Raw genomic sequence first — 15000 nt, forward strand, 5'->3', positions numbered from 1 at the left:
TTATAATAGAATGTAGCCTCGTAGAACACTTCACATCTAACATTCAGAACAATAGTATATTTTAGTAGTATTTATGCTCCGTTTCGTAATTTACTTTCCTCTTCAAAATCTCGCATTCATCTGTTAACAGTATTTATCATTAGCAGACGGCGAGCTGGCAGAATCGTTAGCACGCCGGGCGAAATGCTAACATTCTGAGTTCGTTGCGTTCTGAGTTCAAATTCCGCCGGGGTCGATTTTGCCTGTCATCCTTTCCGGGTCGATAAGTTAAGTACCAGTTATGCACTGGGGTCGATATAATCGACTTAATCCGTTTGTCTGTCCTTGTTAGTCCTCTCTGTGTTTAGCCCCTTGTGGGTAGTAAAGAAATAGGTATTTCGTCTGCTGTTACGTTCTGAGATCCAATTCCGCCGATGTCGGCTTTGCCTTTCATCCTTACGGAGTCGATTAAATAAGTACCAGTTACGCACTGGGGTCGATATAATCGACTTAATCCGTTTGTCTGTCCTTGTTTGTCCTCTCTATGCTTAACCCCTTGTGGGTAGTAAAGAAATAGGTATTTCGTCTGTCTTTACGTTCTGAGTTCAAATTCCGCCGACGTCGACTTTGCCTTTCATACTTTCGGTTTCGGGGTCGATAATTTAAGGACCAGTTGCGTACCGGGGTCGATCTAATAGACTAGCGGCCCTCCCCCAAAATTTCGGGCCTTGTGCCTAGAATATAAAAGTATTTATCACTGTTTAAAATTCCATTGAACTAAATCTTATATAAACATAGTCATTAGTAATTAATTTGCACTTGTTAATTTTGTTTTCGTTTTGCTTTTCTCTCTTTGTTCGAAATAAGCCGCTATCTTCATTCTCTACTCTCCCCATCTTCTCTATTTACTTTTAATTGCTATGGAATGGTGCTGCTATTGTTATGTCACTGAATTCTTGATAATTTACACCTCTTTGAACTTGCTGTAGTTGAAATCGTGACATCAATAATGGCTGGAGAAGCGAATATGGATTCAGCAGAGCAATTTAATAAAATGCGCGTTAATTATGTAGTTCTGGTAATGTTTGCAGTCAGTTAAATGTTTAATGGTGGACAGATTGCTGTACCAGGGACAGAATGCAAACCATTTAGAAATATACGAGTGGTCCTTATGGACGGATACTTATTTACACATGCACACACACAATATGTGAATGTGTATATGTCTGTGTGGGAGTGTGTGTGCGTGTATGTGCGTACATATGTGTGTGTGTATGTTTGTGTGTGTTAAACAGAATATGTTAGCTATGCTGCTATTACTGCAATATTCCAGTGACGGTGAAGGCGAGTGTCTTAGTGGTTACAGTATTCGGCTCCCGATCGTAAAATCGTGAGTTCAATTCCCAGCGCCGCGTTGTGTCCTTGAGCAAAGCACTTTACTTCACGTCGCTCCAGCTGGCAAAAGTGAGTTGTACCTGCAATTCAAAGGGCCAGCCTTGTGGCGTTCTGTGTCATACTGTATCTCCCTGAGAACTACGTTAAGGGTACGTGTGTCTGTGGGGTACTCAGCCACTTGCACATTCATTTCACGAGCAGGCTGTTCTGTTGATCCGGACAACTGGAACCCTCGTCATCGTAACTGACGGAGAGCCACTTCGAGTGCCGTGTCTTATTCAAATGGAATTCATTGGACCTTTCTATGCGTGTTCGTCATCAACTTTAAACATTTAGGAAACCAACAAAGGAAGAAACTTCAGGATTTTTTTTCTTAACGAGGTCACCTGCACACAATTATATATACTTCTATCTAGTTTCCAACTACTAAAGAGATTGACAAGGCACTTGTCCAAGGTACTGTGCTTTGGGACTGAACCCAGAACCATGTGATTACAAAGCGAGCTTCAAAATACCACTCAGTGAGATAGAACCTCCGACCTCTTGATTGTGAGGCCTCCCGCTTACCGTACGGCAATCCTGTATCTGCTTCAGACATGACAACACATCAATAACATTGTTAACTCAAAATTGCTTGCACAAAACATTATTCTAAATAGATATTTCATCGTTATCTGAGACAGTATTTAATATATAACAGTGTCATTGTGTGTTTAAGTCGTTATTGCCAAGCGTTAGTTTCTAACAGTTAGGATAAATACTATATTCATACGTCCAATATATTAGACATATTTATTTTCTCCTGGAATAAGTGACAGCGATATTTGATTAGCCTCAGATCGGTGTGGGCGAAAAATAGGATGTGTGACGATGCCAGTCACCACGGGAATCTTTCTTTTTCTTTTTTTACTTGTTTCAGTCATTAGAGCGCCACCATACAGGGGCATCGCCTTGGAGGATGTTTAATCCAATGAATCGACACCAGTACTTTTAGTATTATTATTATACATTATTATTATTATTATTATTATATTATTATTATTATTATTATTATTATTATCATCATCATCATCATCATCATTATTATTATTATTATTATTATTATCATCAACATCATCATCATCATCATCATCATCATCATCATCATCATTATTTTTTTTCTTCCTTTTTTTTCTTCTTTCAAATTTGCTTCCATTTCTTGCCGAGTGTCTTCCCGACTCCTAGGGCAAAGAAACTCATAGTATACATTGGTAGGCCATTAAACTAAACTCACTAGTTCGTTAATTTTTTAAAAAATATTATTATTATTATTATTATTATTATTATTATTATTATTATTATTATTATTATTATCATATATTACCCTGCTACATATTCTATCAGTCTTTTGCAGAACCGCTAAGTTGCGGAGCCATAAACATCCCAACACCGGTTGTGAAGCTGTGGTTTTTGGAAGCACACTGATAAAAAGACACACACACTTACACACACACACACGCACACACACACATACACCATACACTCACACACACCACACATAAATATATATACATATATATACATAAAAATATATAGCAAGCAGTCTTATCGATAAAGGTACGAAACTGAGTATTAGTATTTTTGGTCGATAACTGATGAAGAATTAGAGTCTATCTCTGTCTGTCCTACTTGTACATTTTGTAGTATTTGATATATTTGCATATATATATATATATATAAGTGATTTTAATGATTCTAACAATTTATATTAATGTTTTTTAATAACTATTTGTATTCTTATTTTAAATGTATTGAATTTCATACTGTATATATGTATGTTATTATGGTTCTAGTTTTGTTAATTAAATAAGACAATATTCTAATACCCTAAAGCTGATAAACCAAGTAATGTGCTTCTCCATTTTCTTATTTGTAATATAAATTAATGGTAAAACATTTCTTTACCTTCACCCACTTAATACAATAAGAGAGTTCATTGCATTGCAATTAAAGACACTTTTGTATTAATAATTTGGGTATTATACCAACAGTATATTGGATAAGCATTATCCCTTAGTGGGTTGGATCCACAACCCCTAACTTATTCGGTATATATATATATATATATATTTATTCTTTTACTCTTTTACTTGTTTCAGTCATTTGACTGCGGCCATGCTGGAGCACCGCTTTTAGTCGAGCAAATCGACCCCAGGACTTAGTCTTTGTAAGTGTAGTACTTATTCTATCGGTCTCTTCTGCCGAACCGCTAAAGTTACAGGGACGTAAAAACACCAGCATCGGTTGTCAAGCGATGTTTGGGGGACAAACACACACATACAAACATACACACACACACAACCACACACACACACACAAATATATATATATATATACGACGCGCATCTTTCAGTTTCTGTCTACTGAATTCACTCACAAGGCTTTGGCCAGCCCGAGGCTCTTGTAGAAGACACTTGCCCAAGGTGCCACGCAGTGGGAATGAACCCGGAACCATGTGGTTGGTAAGCAAGCTACTTACCATGCAGCAACTCCTGCGCCTATACGTACCACACACCCACACCTATATAATAAATAAACAAATAAATAATTAAGATTCCGTTGAATTTAGTACCTAAGTTGAGGCACCAAGTCAGACCGGTATTATCTGCACAGCTCGAAACAAGTTGAATAAAAAGCAAATAAGTAACAAGGATTTGAAGGTAGTAGTGAACGGCCGTAATGCACTAATACCTAAATACCCTTATTATTTATTTGCTTTATATATATATATATATATATATATATATTATATATATATATATATATATTGTTATATTTCGGGAATGGTCATTTTGCCAGTTTAGCCAATAAAAAACACACGGCACTATATATTTGGTGTTATTTTGCATCAGTGTTATTTATTTTTTTACATTAATCTTAATCTTATTTCGGCCAGAGTTCTTTCGTCACATCCTGTGATCGCATCAGTTGGTCCTTGTTTTCTTCTTCTTATTTTTATTGGCTAAACTGGCAAAATGACCATTCCGAAATATAACGATATCTGTTTCAACACACGACTTCACATAAAAAATCTTGCACAACAAATATTTAAACGTACTATATATATATATATATATATATATATATATATATATATTATATATATATATATATATTATATACGTAAATATATTTAGGGTAGCGAATATTTTTAGAAATTTCACTACCAGTAGCCTAGCATATATACATACTATGATACTGGTAATATGTTGTCGATATATATATATATATATATATAAAAGAAATAATTGAGATTCTGTTGAAGCACCAAATCAGTGCGGTATTATCTGTACAATTCAAAGTAAGATGAATAAAATCAAAATAAGCAACAGGATATCAAGAAGTGATGCAGTACGACCGTTTCAAGCGGCTCCATTTAATTGAACAATCCAATTATTACTTCAATTTAAATGCATGATTTATCCTCAGCTACATAAATAAATAAATAGAATTCTTAATCAGTCGGACACATTAATATAATTTTACTCAAATGCTCTATTTGAGGAAGAAGACGGAAAGAGTCCATGTTGCCGCTAATGTAGCTAAGAATTATGCAGCTGAGGATAGCCCTATATTTAAATTGATGTAATGATTGCAATGTTCAATTAAATGGAGCCGCTTAAAACGGTCCTACTGCATCACCTCTTGATATCCTGCTGCTCATTTTAAGATATATATATATATATATATATATATATATATATACGACGGGCTTCTTTCAGTTTCTTCTAGCAAATTTACTCACAAAGCTTTGGTCAACAGAAGCTATAGTAGAAGACACTTTCCTAAGGTACCACGCAATGGGACTGAAACCAACACCATGTAGTTGGGAAGCAATCTTCTTAACACACAACCACGTTTGAATATTAACTAATTGAATCAACTTAGAATTTCCAACCAAATATCAGAAAATGTTTGCCAAATTCTCGATTCCTGTGATCTTACAATCAGATTTACCCCCTCATTATTACGTTTTAGATGATTAATAAGGTAAAAAAAAGTCTAAACAATAGTATAATTATATATAAGAATGCAGAAAAAAAAAGGAAAATATAAACTGAATATACAGACGTAGACGTTACCTTAACAATTAAAAGACATTGATATTTCGAATCTTCTGGTGACTAACTCATCATTAGTAGTAAATTGTTTTGATTCACTAACCGGAAATTTATTTCTGAAATGAAAATCGAACGAAACTATCAGAATAAGAGATAACACACACACATGCGCATGCATATGTATGTATGTAGTATGTATGTATGTATGTATGTGTATGTAGTATGTATGTATGTATGTATGTATTTATGTATGTAGTTAATCCAAACATGAAAGCACAAAAAAACACAGCAAAGCGAGGACGTGGAACAAATATAGTTATATGGACGCTCAGGAAGGAAGGAAAGAAGGAGGGAAACGTTTCGAGCGGAGCTCTTCGTCGGAAAACATAGGAGAAGAAAGATCCAGAGAAGGGAAGACAGAGGAAAAAAATCGCCAACGTACACACGCATATAATATATATATATATGTATATATATATATATATATATCTATATATATATATATTATATATATGTATGTATATATATTATATGTATATATATATATATGTATATATATATATATGTATATATATATGTATGTATGTATGTATGTATGTATGTATGTATGTATGTATGTATATATATATATACAAACACAATAACAGAAAGAGTATAAGAGAGGAGAGAGAGAAAGAGATACAGACATTGATAGATAATGTGTATATATTCCAGGCTTACATATGCGTGTGTATGTATGTGTGTGTGTTAGTCTGTTCGTGTGAATATGTATCAGTGTGTCAGGTGATGAAGTGGCGCAGTCGTTAGCACGCCGGTTAAAATGTTTTGCTGCATTTCGTCCGTCTTGACACTTTAAGTTCAAATTACGCCGAGTTAGAGTTTTGCCTTTCATCCCTTCAGGGTCCATAAAATAAGTACCAGTTGAGCACTGATATTGATGTAAGCGACTTACCCACTTTTCCGAAACGGCTGACCTTGTACCAAAATTTGAAACATACATATTACCGTAATGCACCCTCGTGCATTGACTACGTTGATGAACCCCTGAAATGGCCACAGGCGACTGTAAATATGGTTTATTTTGCTTGGACATCGGCTTTCTTAAAATGTTTCCCTTTATCTTAAAAAGTAACATTTAATCGTAAAAAATTCTTAATCGATGAACTTTTATCTATACCTTACGTATTTATATGTTTCGTATATATACATATTTTTATATTTTTATATATTTATTATTCTAAGTTTTATATTGTAAATTTTTTTTAGACGCTGAAGTATAAAATTTTTTTATATTTGCGATAGACTGTACTGACATTTTTTTATGTTTGTCTAAATGAAATATTGTTACATCTTCTGTGATTTTCTGCATCTGTATTCTATGTATAAGAAAAAACATTATCTTTCTTTATGTGTGATTAAATCTTCGAGATGTGATATGTTAGGTGGATGACCTTAAATTTGTTGTTTGTTCTACTACCAAAGTTTGTTATATATATATATATATATATATATTGGTAAAAACGGTAAGATAACAAAAGAAAGAAAGAGACCTCAATATTATGAAAATAGAGGAAATTTATCTATAAAATAATATGTTACATTACTCAATAGTCAAGATAAAACTCTGAGTTTCAGATGCCGAAGAGATGGTGTTGTGGATTTCCACTTCGGCATATGAAACTCAGAGTTTTATCTTGACTATTGAGTAATGTAACATATTATTTTATATATATATATATATATATATATATATATATCTGTAAATGTAATATGTGACAATTATTTGGTAGACATGATAAAACTCCGAGTTTCGGATGCCGAGGTGGAAATCCACGCTGCCATCTCTTCAGTACCGAATAATTGTCGCATATTACATTTACAGAATAAACTCCTCTATTTACATAATATCGAGGTCTTTTCTTTCTTTTGTCATGTTACCGTTTTTATCAATATGTATATATATATATATATATATATATATATATATATATATATATTATTCTTTAAATACTTTTTTTTTGCACAAAATGGGTTTCTTTTCTAAATGGAATCTAAATTCTCTTGGTTTTTTGCTTTATTATAACAGACCAACCCTAGCTTAGAGTGTGTGATGCACCAATCCTTTGAGTTGTAATGCTAGTGTGTGTGTGCGTCTCTTTGTGTATGTGTGTTTATATGTCTGTGGGTCCGTGTGCCTGTGAATCTGTGTGTCTCTTGTGTGTGCGGGATTTTATCTTAACGCAGTAGAGATTGAAGCAAAGTTCCTAAAAGTTTTGATTTGCATTCAAACATTTTAGAAAGATCGAGTGAAAACTCTGATTTCGAGAAAGTCAACGATATCATCTTAATTTAGAATCTAGCTAATCCTAATCCTAATCAGCTTCAGAAGTCTTATCATAAAGAGACGATGACACTGGTGACTATATCCTAGTTAAGGTGGGAAAAGTTGTAAATAACCAAACATGAAATGATGCTTCAAATGTTTGTGCTGTTACTACAGAAATGGTAAAATGTGAAGAAAAATCTAACGTAATGGATATGAATTATTTGTAAGAAAATCAAGGATTCGAGAGACGTATTTGAAGACTTGCAGGAAGATAGGTTGTATTTAAGAGATTTTGTGTAAAATATAGAACTAAAAAGGGATTGCATTTGTGCGCGCGCGCGTGTGTGTGTGTGTGTGTGTGTGTGAAAAACACTGGGTCGACATTGGGGTTAATTTATAATTTATAATTATATTTATCTCTAGAAAAAGGCGCAGGAGTGGCTGTGTGGTAAGTAGCTTGCCTACCAACCACATGGTTCCGGGTTCAGTCCCACTGCGTGGCACCTTGGGCAAGTGTCTTCTACTATAGCCTCGGGCTGACCAAAGCCTTGTGAGTGGATTTGGTAGACGGAAACTGAAAGAAGCCTGTCGTATATATGTATATATGTGTGTGTGTGTGTGTATGTTTGTGTGTCTGTTTGTCCCCCTAGCATTGCTTGACAACCGATGCTGGTGTGTTTATGTCCCCGTCACTTAGCGGTTCGGCAAAAGAGACCGATAGAATAAGTACTGGGCTTACAAAAGAATAAGTCCCGGGGTCGAGTTGCTCGACTAAAAGGCGGTGCTCCAGCATGGCGGCGGTCAAAATGACTGAAACAAGGAAAAAGAAAAAAAGAAAAAGAAAGAATATATATAAACGGCAAAATGTGTGTGTGTGTGTGTGTGTGTGTGTGTGTGTGTGTGTGTGTGTTCCAGGGAGTGTTTATTGTTTCCTTATTAGGCACGAGATAGTCGTTACAAACAGTGACACCATTTTGTTGCCCAGTCAAGGCCTCAATCAAACATGTCCAACGGTGTGTCAACGAGAAAGAATCCTGCAACTTCTAAACTTCTCCTTTAATCATGTTTCAATGACTTGACTGCAGTACTTCATCCAAAGTCGTTCACCGTATTCAAGGAATTATTCACACACATTATAAGAACTGCATAAAGGTTGATAAGAGGTAAAGGTACGAATATGAAGCGAAGAGGAAATTTCTGAAAGAGTTCTTACAGTCTGTATTTCAATTTGTATTGATAATTAATTAGGTTTTAGTTGGGAAACGTGAAGTAGCCGCATAGAATCGACAAAAGGATGACATTTGTAACGGAACAAAAGCGTAAAGTCTCTCATGAACGCAGCCATGTGTGATGAAAGGAGCAATGAACAGTGTTGCTGGTTGTCGTAAATTCAATTACCAGCCTAGAAAAATGTATACGTTTCGTTGACTGCCTGCACTGTTGGAATTTCTCTTAACAACAAAGAGGCTTTTGAAAAGTAAATAAGTTACAAGTTGTAAAACGTATCGGTCAACACAGCAGGTTTAACCCCTTAACGTATAAACTGACCACATCCGGCCCAAATATTCAAACCAACCATATTTGGCCTCTCATATTTACCTTACAATATCATATCATCAACATCTCGAAACTACGACATAATGTAGGATGGATGGATCTTTTCTTTTTGAAGGCCAGATTTCAACACAATTTCTAGTTAACTAAACACTTTTAAACTTCGTATACTGGTAGAATGTGTTTATAAAACATCATTTTTTCTTGGCTTTATTGAGAAAATTTTATATCTTATAACATATTTCCACTTTAAAATCGAGCATTTTCGCAATTTTAACCAATCGATTACCTCCATTTAGGTAAACAACATAAGAGAAAAAAAAATGTTTTATTTTGACACATTCTACCAGTATACGAAGATTTAAAGTATTTAGTTAACTAGAAATTGTGTTGAAATCTGGCCTTCAAAAGGAAAAGATCCGGATGGATTAATTCAAAAGAATGTGATTGAATAAGCATTACATTTGACAGAGTAATCTTAATTCTAAGGAGTTAGAATACAAACTACAAAGAAGCTTTTGCTAATTAACAAACAACAAACCTTCAGGTGAAATAATTTATCAAATTTGTATAATCAGCGATCACTGGACAATGTGAAAAAGGTAATCACTTTTGTGCTTTACCTGTTTCAGTCATTAGACTTCAGCCATGCTGGGGCACCTTGAAGAAATTTTAGTCGAAGGGGTCAACTCATGTTCTTCTTTTTTTTTATCGTTGTCTCTTGCCGAACCACTAAGTGATGGGAACGTAAACATACCAACAACGGTTTTCAAGCGGAAGTGGGTAACAAACACACATACACATACATACATACATACATACATACATACATACATACATACATACATACATACATACATATATATATATATACATATATATTATATATATATATATATATATAACTTAGCGATTCGGCAAAAGTAAACGATATATTAATATATTCTTTTACTTGCTTCAGTCATTTGACTGCGGCCATGCTGGAGCACTGCCTTTAGTCGAAGAAATCGACCCCAGGACTTATTCTTTGTAGGCCTAGTACTTATTCTATTGGTGTCTTTTGACGAACCACTAAGTTACGGGGGATGTAAACACACGAGCACCGATTGTCAAGCGATGGCGGGAAAAAACACAGAAACACAAATACATGTGTGTGTGTGTGTTTATACATACATACATACACACATACATACACACATACATACACATACATATACACATACATACATACATACACACACATACACACATACACACTTACACACATACGTACATACATACATACGTTCATACATGCATACATACATACATACATACATACATACATACATACATACATACATACATACATACATACATACATACACACACATACACACATACACACTTACACACATACGTACATACATACATTCATACATACATGCATACATACATACATACATACATACATACATACATACATACATACATACATTCATACATACATACATACATACATACATACATACATACATACATACATTCATTCATACATACATACATACATACATACATACACACACACACATACACACATACATACATACATACATACATATGACCGACGGGCTTTTTTCAGTTTCGCTCTACCAAATCCACTCGCAAGGCTTTGGTTTTCTTGAGGCTATAGTATAAATCACTTGACCAAGGTGCCACGCAATTTTCTACCACACAGTCTCACCCACGCCTAATAATAGACATGTTTAACGGCAAATTCCCCCTTAGAAATTTTTTCTCGACATTAGGTGATAAGAATTGTTCTCCGGCATTTAAACATAATTGATAGCTGAGTGCTTAATTAATGCGTTGATTAACCATTGATTAAATGTATTCATTAAAATACACAAACTGGAATTTAACATGTTTTACGCTAACCTCAAAATATTGGTTGCAAATTTTAACACAATACCGGTAAAGTGTAGTGAGGAGTTAAGTCGAATACATTGACCCCAGTGTCGATCCCAGTGTTCAACTGGTACTTATTTTATTGCCCCCGAAAGGTGTCAAAGGCAATGTCGACTCTCTACGCCTCTATTCCACTGTTTTCATTAAAAATATATTTCTTTATTGCCCACAAGGGGCTAAACATAGAGGGGACAAACAAAGACAGACAAAGGGATTAAGTCAACTACATCGACCCCAGTGCGCAACTGGTACTTTATTTATCGACCCCGAAAGGATGAAAGGCAAAGTCGACCTCGGCGGTGTTTGAACCCAGAACGTAACGACAGATGAAATACTGCTGAGCATTTCGCCCGGCGTGCTAACGTTTCTGCCATTCATTAAAAATAATCTATTTAGCGTACATTGATAGGTTTCAAATTGGTTTCAAATTGGTTTCAAATTTTGGCACAAGGCCGGCAATCTTGGGAGGAGGGGTAAATCGGTTGCATCGACCCCAGTGCTAAACTGGTACATATTTTATCGACCTCGGAAGGTTGAAAGGCAAAGTTGACCACAAAGGAATTTGAACTCAGACAGACGAAATGCCGCCAAGCATTTTGCCCGGCGTGCTAACGGGTTTTCCAACTCGCCGCCTTCACTCAACTCAAAAATATCAGAAATATTCAATGTAAGGAAAGAATAGAAGGAAAAGAAGCGGATGTTTACGAGGAATAAATAATAAATAGCCTTGTGAGTTGTTTTAGTAGACGGAAACTGAAAGAAGCCCATCAGATATATGTATATATATGTATATGTATGTGTGTGTATATATGTTTCTGTGTCTGTGTTTGTCCCCCCAACATCACTTGACAACCGATGTTGGTGTGTTTACTTCCCTGTAACTTAGCAGTTCGGCAAAAAGAAATCGATAGTATAAGTACTAGGCTTACAAAGAATAAGTCCTGGGGTGGATTTGCTCGATTAAAGGTGGTGCTCCAGCATGGCTGCAGTCAAATGACTGAAACAAGTAAGAGAGTAAAAGAGTAAATAATCACTTTTCTGTGGGTTTTTTCTGTCTACTAATAATATCCTCAAACCGAAGTTAATGCTTGGGATCATCCAACAGTTTAGCCATTGGAATGATACATTAAGTCTTATGGATTCTGTCGGTTCAGTAAATTTCTAAGACAAATCATCTTAAAATGTAGCAGAAATTAAAGATATTAGTAACAGAAAGTATCAAAACACTGAAACGGAATGTTCCAGTCGTCAAATATTTCTTAGTGGAAGTTTAAAGTTTACTCGAAGACCTATTTGGAATCGATTTTGGCAAATAGTCAATGTTTTCTGTCTCTTCCAATCTGTTCAAACAACTATTAAACTTGTTGGTAACTATAATAAATAAGATACTTTGTTTTTGGCTGACTTGCAAAGTTATATACGTATGTTTATGTGTGGGTTGGCATGTATGATTATGCGTGTGTGTGTGTGTGTGTGTGTGGTGTGTGTGTATGTGTGTGTATCGTATAGTATAACTGAGCACTTGTTAGTATACACATATTATCTATCTATTTTGAAAAGGAGATATACATGTATACAAACAAGCAAGCAAGCACGCAAACACACATATACATACACACATACACAGACACACACACACACACGCGCGCGCGCGCGCGCACACACACACACACACGCACGCACACACGTACACACACGCACATACACATATACACACACACATACACATACTAGAGAGAACGAAAGGAAGTTGCACCAAACATAATACAAAAGTGGGCAGAAGGAATATTTACAAGTTATTCAAATTGCGTATGTTGTTAAGTAATTCTTCGTCTATAGAAACGCTTCTTCATGTTCTTCATTGCACGCAAATAATGCGTTTCAAACAGAGGCAGCATGCTGTCAGTGAATTCTTCTCAAAGGAGGCGTGCAGACTGGCTGACAACCACAGAAAGTTACTGGTTGTTTACGGAGATAAAAGGAAAGTGTTTTTAAAAGCTAAACGTAAAATAGTAGCTAAAACGTTTAGGACCATTACATATGCAAATGTCATACACAGCATTGAGTGCAGCAATGGATTTTAACATCTTAACTAATCAATAAGGATCTCAATGTAGAAAATCAGGCCTGGGGTTATATAAAAACGAACGGACTAAAATGACAGATTTCTCAAACAAATTACTTCCGCGATGATCTCCACTTCCACACCTGCCTACAATATTAAGTAACACCTTATATATGAATTGGTGAACAAAGTTAATTTATAATTTATAATTATATTTATCTCTCTATATATAAACGGCAAAATGTCTGTCTCTGTGCGTGCGTGTCCTATATACAAATCCACAATTTTTCAGTTAGAGGGCTTGCACTTTCCGCACTTTCTATGGTCATTCAAAACCGTCCAAGGGTGGTCGTGCACATCTTTACATTTCCCCAGTCACCCCGCAAAGCCATTAAAAAATCAATAGAAGTGACCTTTTTGTGAATTTTCTATCCAAAACCCAATCAAAATGCCCGAAACTTGATTCGCCAATTGAATGCCAGCTAGCTGTATGCGATTGGTCGGAGATTTGGAGAGTACTCGCGTGTATGTGCGCACGCACGCAGCTGTATATGCATGCACTAGCACTATGACACGGCGTTGTCGGGTTATATTGCTAGTAATTTATAAATGTTGTAACTTCTTTAAAGTGTCTGTTAATTTTGCCAAAATAAACGCAAGTGTACGTGTGTCTGTGAGTGCGCGAGCGTGTGTGTGTATCTCTGTGTGTGCAAAGATGTTTGTATATTCTTTGGTGAAAAGAAAAGGGCACAGAGAGAAGGGAAGATTTCTGCAAACAAACACTACACCGAACGAAATCGGACAGTCTATTAAAAATAAAAATTTTATATCTATATATTATTCGTAAATCAATTCCGGATAAACGATTGTCCTAAATCATGTTTTATATATCAATTAGATACCCCAGTATGGCCGCAATACAACGACTGAAACAAGTAAAAGATTGAAGATAAAATATATATAGCTTTATATATATGTAAATGTATATGTAAATGTATGTATGTATGTATGTATGTGTGTGTGTGTATGTATGTATGTATGTATGTATGTATGTATGTATGTATGTATGTATGTACATATGTATGTGTGTATGTGTATTTGTCAAATTCCCATACAGTCCTCTTTTCACATTTTGTTTTGGTAATTTTATAATTTTACAATATTGCAAGTACTTTCATGTTTTGTAAATCTTCAGGTAAATGTTTAGGTAGGAGCTGAATTAACAAACAGCTAATGTGTCTCACGTTTGGCAACTGTAACGAAATGATTGAAGTTTTCCTTTAAACTCCTTTCGATAGGTTCCAGCAGGCAGAAGCTTATAAACGCCATTTTAACCAATCGGTGTTCGGCTGAGGCGTCACAGATTGATGGACTTCATATGCACAGTTGACATTAACATTATAACCAATCGATGACATCAGCATCTTTTCTCTTATACTCCTTTTAATTTCACTTGAATCGTAAAGTTTGTAAAATAGAAATATTAGAACATTTTCCAGTCGCATGTTTCTAAGTGATTGCTTAATAGTATTTGACGGACTTTACGGTTTCCAGCGGCGAGCTGACAGAATCGTTAGCATGCCGGACAAATGCTTAACGGCATTTCGTCCGTCTTTATGTTCTGAGTCCAAAAA

General features: G+C 35.2%; 1 long non-coding RNA gene across 1 annotated transcript in view; it reads right to left on the reverse strand.

The window, feature by feature from the left end:
* Window positions 1-6806: 6806 nt before the first annotated feature.
* The window catches only part of LOC118765536, an 11649-nt gene continuing 3455 nt past the window's right edge, over window positions 6807-15000 (reverse strand). Inside the window, exon 3 of the long non-coding RNA XR_005001399.1 lies at window positions 6807-6944. This is a non-coding gene — a long non-coding RNA (uncharacterized LOC118765536). The remainder of the gene's footprint in view (window positions 6945-15000) is intronic.

The sequence above is a fragment of the Octopus sinensis genome, linkage group LG12 (assembly GCF_006345805.1).
Source record: "Octopus sinensis linkage group LG12, ASM634580v1, whole genome shotgun sequence".
In the NCBI taxonomy this organism is placed as follows: Eukaryota; Metazoa; Mollusca; class Cephalopoda; order Octopoda; family Octopodidae; genus Octopus; species Octopus sinensis.